Source organism: Lytechinus variegatus, chromosome 6 (assembly GCF_018143015.1).
Source record: "Lytechinus variegatus isolate NC3 chromosome 6, Lvar_3.0, whole genome shotgun sequence".
NCBI lineage: Eukaryota > Metazoa > Echinodermata > Echinoidea > Temnopleuroida > Toxopneustidae > Lytechinus > Lytechinus variegatus.
The window spans coordinates 47,604,011-47,612,761 of NC_054745.1; the positions used below are offsets into that span (position 1 = coordinate 47,604,011).

The following is an 8,751-nucleotide window of genomic DNA, read 5'->3' on the forward strand; positions in this document are numbered from 1 at the left end:
TACACAGTGTGGCCATTACAAAGGTAAATGTAACAATTTCAAATGAAAATATGTATATGGTCATTACTGTATGTAATAAGCAGACATGAAGCGGTATGACAATATATAGGCCTACAAATGCTTAAGACGTCTAAATACAAAGGAAGTCAAACAAATAACCAATGATAAAAAATGCAATCGATAAAACCCAAACAAATCATGATGTCCCAAATTTGTAAATACTAATATTTACAAAATGCGTGTATTTTTTAATCACACATCCTGTAAATTGACACATAACTAATATCAGTTATTCTTATCATCGAATCTATATAGATTTTTAGTATATCAACAATTGTTACCATCGCAACACATTCAACATTGTAGGACATTAAAATTATAAATTCCTTTCATCGAAAAAAATATAATTGAAAATATAATTCCAAATTTCAACAAATTATTTTGAAACGTATTTCCGAATATGTGCTATATTTTCTTGAATGCAGGCTGTATTGAAAATAAAAGAGAAATGGTACTTTGCAAAAACGGAATATTAGCGTTTAATAAAGAGGCAGAGTATAAGGTTTCATTAAGCATATATTTTTATGAAATAATGTTTTTTATGAAATAATGTTTTTCAAGCGACTCGAAACCACATACGGTGTAAATGGATCTGCGCTTGAGTGGATAAAGTCCTATCTTTGCGATCGTCTCCAGAGAGTTGTAGTTGGGAGCTCCCTGTCACAGTCATTCCCTCTCCGATGGGGCGTCCCACAAGGGTCGGTTGTGGGCCCTCTGCTTTTCATTCTCTACACTGGCCCTCTTTGCGATGTTATTGCTTCACATAATGGCATACATCACGTTATGTATGCAGATGATTCCCAGCTGTATCTTGTTATGAGAGCTGATGTTGGTGACAGAAACGGTGCAATCAGTAGACTCACTGAGTGTTTACGTGATGTCAAGTCTTGGTCCTTAATCAATAACTTGAAGCTAAACGAACCGAAGACTGAAATGCTGCATATATCATCCAGGTTCAGGCAGCAGTCTGATGATCTGTCTCCCTTACATCTGTCTGGAACATGTGTCCAGAAATCGGAGTGTGTTGATTTAGGTGTGACTTTTGACAACCACCTTTCTCTTGTACAACACATCCGCGACAAGTGCAGGACGGCTTCTTGGGGTATAGCCAGAATTGGCCGAATCCGAAAATACCTCAACACTACAGCGACTGAGAAACTCATCCATGCATTTGTGTCCTCCCATCTTGATTATTCTAATAGCCTCCTAGCTGGTCTTCCCCATTCCCACATTGCTCCCCTTCAACGCATCCAGAATACAGCAGCCAGACTAGTTACTCGGACTAAAAACTATGAACACATCACCCCCAATCATCAGGTCTCTCCATTGGTTACCAGTACACAAGCGCATTGTCTTCAAAATTCTCCTTCTAATTTACAAGTGTATCCACAATCAAGCCCCTTCATATCTACAGAACCTCGTCTCCCTCCGGTCCTCATCAGTTTCATCTGCATCTCGACGCCTCCGCTCACACACTACTGTCCATCTTCAACTGCTGCTTGGACCCCGAACAAAAACCAACTACGGTGACAGATCCTTTTCAGTAATCGCCCCCAAGCTTTGGAACAGTCTCCCCATTAATGTACGTGAAGCGCCATCATCATAATCATTAGAATTGTTTAAGTCCCTCTTTTAACTTTGGTTATCCTATCCTTCCCTGCCTTACTGATTTGCATGTAATTATACCCCTCAGTTAAATTGTTTCACAAGTCATATTGTATTTAATATTTCAGTAGTTTATGATTTTAATTGATTCAGATGTCGATCTTTTGTATTTAAGTTGTATCTGTTTAGATTATTTCTATATTGTATTTCTAATTAATTGTAGTAATGATATTCTTACTTTCATTATATTTGTTGTATACTATATAATCCTAATTGTCTTATACTATTCGTACTCTTATCATTTCTTTCTTTTATTAGCGCTTTGAAACATTATGTATAAAGCGCTTTATAAATGTTGTGTATTATTATTATTATTATAAAGGAAAGTTTTTGCTTGTCAATATGTTTCATAGTCGTCATAGTGAAAACAATAAGTAATTGATCCCCCGACATATCGTTTATAATGTGAATCTCTTTTCGAATACGAGAATACTATCTCCATCAGAAGCAATTATCTTGCCTGATGATGATATCATTACACGAGAGATTAGAATGAAACTCCTATTCACCTTAGTCAGTCTATTTGATAGAGGGAATGACGTCACTCTTCTCTTCTTCACTTCACTCCCACTCATCACCTGGTCAATCACACACGTCTTCCACTCATCTGATATCAAAACGTAGAGGTCGTCTGTTATTGGATCAACACTGACATTCACGATCACATCACTGTGGGGGATTTCCCTTTGACCACCCTGTCTATGATTAGTAGTCTCTTACCACGAGGGTTAGGTTGAGCGATGATGTGACCTGATGATAGCACACCTCGCATCAGTACATCCTGTTTACACGTGATGGTATTTACGATCTTACTATCAGCTGGGTTGATGACGTATATCTTAGACCGATTACACTCAGCAGCGATGATCATCCCATCACGGTCAACAGCTACATACACCAATGAGGTATCGTCCGTTGTGTTTCTTGGTATTGTGACGTCATTGTTGCGCATCCATTGTCTGTCATACACACTGATGCATTCAGTCAAACTGTCCCCTGTACAACCTCTACACCATCTACCGCATACTATCTTGTCATCATTCAGTAATGCGCAGGAGAAAACACATGATGTATCAGTACCCGTTATCACTCTCTGAATGTGTTTAGTGTTCATATCTAACATGTATGTAAGCTCGCTATCTGACTCCACATCTGTGATGATCACATTACATTCATCTATGCAACCAACAATCCATGGGAGTTTTATTTTATCTTCTACATTGATTGTATCACTAAGCATCCACTCCCAATCATACCCACCAATCCTACCATCATACTTCTCTCTCCCAACACCCTTCACAAACCTCACACCTAATATTCTATCAGTGATTTGTTTCACATCATTCTTATAAAGTGGTTTCTTTAGTTTATCACTCACTGACATGTTCACACTATGACCGTCTTTAACAATGTTTTTATCGTCTTCTAGTACTGTATCTATGGTCTGTATTGCATTCTCTATTGTTTTTGTGTCATCCTGCAATGATTTCATCGACTCTCTTATCTTTCTATCCTTCTCTTTAACAATGTTATCAATATCTCTATGAAGACCAATCTTCTTATTGTCCATGTGTCTTTGTCTAATCTGTGCATTTGTATGGATTAATTCAAGTTGTTTATCTCTCTCTTCATTGTTCTTTCGAATCTTTTCATTGATCTTCATTATCTCTTCTCGGAGTACTTGATTCTTACCATCAAATGCCTGATTAATTTTGTCAGCCTCCATCTTCTCATTTGCTTCATCTATGTTGATCGCCTCCTTGATTATGGAATTAACTTCATCTTTCAAAGCTTGTAGATGGGTTTCTGTGTCTTTTGTGCATTGGTCAATTTCTTCTTCATAAAGACGACCTTCTTTCAATTTGTCCCTCCCTTTTCCTTTTAGAACTGTTAGCCTCGCCCCATTGTCGTTTATTGCATCATTTATATCTTGTTGCTCGCAATTACGCCGGTGTTTGACCATAGCGCATGAATAACACAATGGAACACCATGACTTTTACAATATAATTTTACCTTTTCATCATGCTCTTCACAATAAATATTTGGTACACCTCTTTTAACTCTTGCGACGCATCCTTCTTTAGAGGCGCAGTCATCACAGAGTCTCTTCTTCTCCTCCACGTAGTACGTCACATCTGTGATTGATTGACACTCCTTTCCTTCACATTGTTGGTCTGGGTTGAAGTTAGTTGCCATGGTGATCAGTCTAGTGATCTAAGGAATATCAATAGAAACAAAAATCAAGAGAAAGAATGGGAGAAGAAGAAGAAGAGAGAGAGAGAGAGAGAGAGAATGGGGAGAGAGCAGATGGATTATTAAGAGCGATGTCAGGTCAGAGGGTCGGGTAAGACGGGCACACATTAATACGTATGACAAAATTAGACAGCTAAAGGGAACACATGAGTATTGCAGACCCCCATTCACTCACGTGTTATATCATAGCTCATCAAAAAATCATTAAAAATCAATCCCTCGATAGATTTTCCTTTAATTCAATGACATTAGTCACAATTAACAGAACATTAAGACTTGATATGTTAATCATGTACGTGCCCAGCTCAATCAAAAGTTAAATGACCTGAAATAAGATTAACCATAATTTCGGCCATTTTATTGCCACAAAAAACAGAACTGCATTGTGGGTAATAATAATTAAAATGAAATATAAAAATGCAGTCTAGCCTCGCCAAACACCAAACGCCTTAATTATGAAAGATTATGGACATAGCTTTATCTCTATCGTTTTTCTATTGATATACAAACATTTGATCTATTTGTAATGAATAATTTAAATCAACAAAATCATGTGATCTTTACTTACGCCTGTCCGGCATGCATTGCGCGCAGATGAATTACTCTAGTGTGCCCTATACTGAGGGTCAAATGACAAAAAGTAAAAAAACCTTGGTCTCAAAAGAAAGAGTGGGTTCTCCTGAAGAGACTGATACCTTGCATTTAATACCTAATCTGACTAAACGTGTTAAAAAAAAGAAAACCTCTCATTAGACACCCCTCATTTTAATGTGAAAATGCAATGTTCCATATATATATTTTGTGCGCTTCCTATCGCATTGCAGCTGCAAGTTCTATTTGCTTGATGTCCATCAATGGGCTAAATATGCATTATGTGGATTTAAAACTTCTTGTTTACATGTTTAATTTTGTTCGAGGTGATTTATTGCCTTTGTATTCGCATAGAAATAAACAAAGTAAATAAAAGAGAATTGATAACAAACAACGAGTGTGAGCATTTCTTTTGCTCATTTCGCCTCTCTTCCTCATTATAACCGTTAATTTGGAGGAAGAAGGGGGGGGGGGGGTGGGCTGGGTACTATAGGCATCAACCCCGCCCTGCTTACAAGCCAGGAGGATTGGTTATGTACCTCGACTCAACTCTACCCCCCCCCCCCCCATTCCTCCCGTAGCTTTCAATGAAGTGAATAGTATTCAAGTGCGCAATTTATGATGTATATCATCTGACTGAGACAAGTTTGTGTATTTTAATGTTTTGTTCATCTTTCTTTCTCTGCGTTCTCTAAATATTGAAAATAGGAATCCTGATGATAATAAGAAGTTATTTATCATTTTTCAATCCCTACTTATTTTATTTCACACCCTCAAACCAACCAGATCTGATATCCTATTGTCAGTAGAAACTTGCATTTCTGCATGATAGATGATAATAAGCATTGGATATACATTTGAAAGCGTCATTTCAGCATCGTAAGCGATAAATGCTCTAAATGCCGAGGTACGTTCTCATCAATAACCTATCACTTTGCATAAAACTGTTTGAAGCATTCCCAACACCGATTTCTAGCAGACGACGCCTAGCCATAGCAACGACAGTGTAGATGTGTAGTCGCGATATAGGGCACACATGAGTATTACAGACCCCCATTCACTCACGTGTTATATCATAGCTCATCAAAAAATCATTAAAAATCAATCCTTCGATAGATTTTGCTTTAATTCACTGACATTAGTCACAATTAACAGTACATTAGGACTTGATATGTTAATCGGGTACTTGCCCAGCTCAATCGAAAGTTAAATGGGTTGAAATAAGACTAACCATAATTTCGGCCAGTTCATTGCCACAAAAAACAGAACTGCATTCTAGGTAATAATAATTAAAATGAAATACAAAAATGCAGTCTAGCCTCCCAAAACGCCTTAATTATGAAAGAGTATGAACATAGCATTATCTCTATCGTTTTTCTTTTAATATACAAACACTTGATCTATTTTTGATGAATAATTTAAATCAACAAAGTCATGTGATCTTTACTTTTGCCTGTCCGGCATGCATTGCGCGCAGATGAATTACTCTCGTGTGCCCTAACACCAATGGCAATGACTATTTTTAATTGATTTTTTAAATCTTTAAAGAGGTTAATAATCCTTTTGAAATGAATAATAGCATGAATAACCAAAATATTCCATCTGAAGAACGTTCGTTTTTCATCGACATGAAATTTACCTATTTTGGTATGCTCTCTCTTCAAGCTATTATGTTGGTCAGAGGTTCGCCGTAGATGGCGTAGTTGCTGTTGTACACAGTGCAGTGTTCAAGGGCGCACACCACAAATTGGATGGGGCAATTTCGCGAATCCCCTTTAGAAAAAATGACGTAATGGTTAGACAAATATTCATATAAAATCAACGGTGCATATCTGAACAATTTTTCATATGGGCATAGAGAGGGATTACTACTGGATCTGTTCAGTCCCATGGGAGAGCAGTAATTTGTCAATGCTGGATTTTATGGGAAATTAATTAGTTGCCCAAAAAACCCAGTGAGCACTGTGAATGCAATCAAGTTCGCGAAAAAATACTGCAAAACATCTTTTCATAATTTTGGCGTTGGTGGGATATTAGATGAACTACCAAATCATAAAGGTTTGGATGGTGTCATTATAAAGACTTATTTTGGGCGATTTTTTTTCAAATCTCATTTTAACACATGAGTCTAAGGGGAAATAGTTAGTGGGTATTCCAGGCTAAAAAATAATATGACAAACAAAACACTGAAATCAAGATCAGCGCTAGCGAATAACAAATTTCTGATTTTTTCTTTCATTATTTTGGATTCACAACAAAAAAACAATAAATATAGTTCATTTACCAATTACAATGATTCATACTCCTGATGAGACAATACAGAGTGACTAAGAAAATTGTCCCAACACTTTGAAGTATGGTCTTTAGTATAACAAATAATCATTTATTTATTTATAACTTCCCCAATAACAATAAGTCTTTGACTGATAATTATCAATCCTCAGTGACCTTACGATCCTCATCATCTAATCTCTTAAAAATTCTAGTTGCTCATGCAAAGCCTAACCTGTGGAATTTTCTTCCACAGAGGTTGAAAACCCAGAATTTAGTGACCATTTTCATGGTAAAACATATTTTAGGAGTGCTTTTTGATAGACATTGACTTATTAATCAGACATGTATGTTTAGACAGGTGTGTAAATAGGTTTTGTTGTTGTTCTGCTCTGAAGCGCCTTTAGCATAGTGCGCTATACATATCTCATGTATTACTACTATCATTAGGTCGTGGTAAGGTTATCCACCCTGCGTATTTTTATATTGATTTTGCATGCATTACAATATATGGGACAAACTGCAGAAGACCATTCAAATTTCTGCTTCGCCAAGTTGACAGACCTCTTCCCGAACTTCCCAACACACAACCACACACACCCCGACACCTCACACCATAGATCTGTTAATAGCTCTATGCTCACACACATCCACACACAAACATACCATGGAGCTAATAGCTCTATGAACATACATACCCACATAGAGACAACGAATCCCAAACACACAACCTTCATCCACACACAGAGACAACGAATCCCAAACACACAACCTTCATCCACACACAAACATACATACCCACACAGAGACAACGAATCCCAAACACACAACCTTCATCCACACACAAACATACATACCCACACAGAGACAACGAATCCCAAACACACAACCTTCATCCACACACAAACATACATACCCACACAGAGACAACGAATCCCAAACACACAACCTTCATCCACACAGACATACCCACACAGAGACAACGAATCCCAAACACACAACCTTCATCCACACACAAACATACATACCCACACAGAGACAACGAATCCCAAACACACAACCTTCATCCACACACAAACATACATACCCACACAGAGACAATGAATCCCAAACACACAACCTTCATCCACACACAAACATACATACCCACACAGAGACAACGAATCCCAAACACACAACCTTCATCCACACACAAACATACATACCCACACAGAGACAACGAATCCCAAACACACAACCTTCTCCACACTACATACCCACACAGAGACAACGAATCCCAAACACACGACCTTCATCCACACACAAAGACACCCACACAGGGACAATGAATCCCAAACACACAACCTTCATCCACACACAAACATACATACCCATACAGAGAAAACGAATCCCAAACACACAACCTTCATCCACACACAAACATACATATCCACACAGAGACAACGAATCCCAAACACACAACCTTCATCCATACACAAACATACATACCCACACCGAGACAACGAATCCCCCAAAACACACAACCCTCATCCACACACAAACATACATACCCACACAGAGACAACGAATCCCAAACACACAACCTTCATCCACACACAAACATACATACCCACACAGAGACAACAAATCCCAAACACACGACCTTCATCCACACACAAACACACCCACACAGGGACAATGAATCCCAAACACACAACCTTCATCCACACACAAACATACATACCCACACAGAGAAAACGAATCCCAAACACACAACCTTCATCCATACACAAACATACATATCCACACAGAGACAACGAATCCCTAACACACAACCTTCATCCACACACAAACATACATACCCACACAGAGACAACGAATCCCAAACACACAACCTCCATCCACACACAAACATACATACACACACAGAG

General features: G+C 38.0%; 1 pseudogene; it reads right to left on the reverse strand.

The window, feature by feature from the left end:
- Positions 1-2,123: 2,123 nt before the first annotated feature.
- On the reverse strand, positions 2,124-6,312 carry LOC121416705 (annotated as a pseudogene).
- Between the last annotated feature and the right edge of the window lie 2,439 nt (positions 6,313-8,751).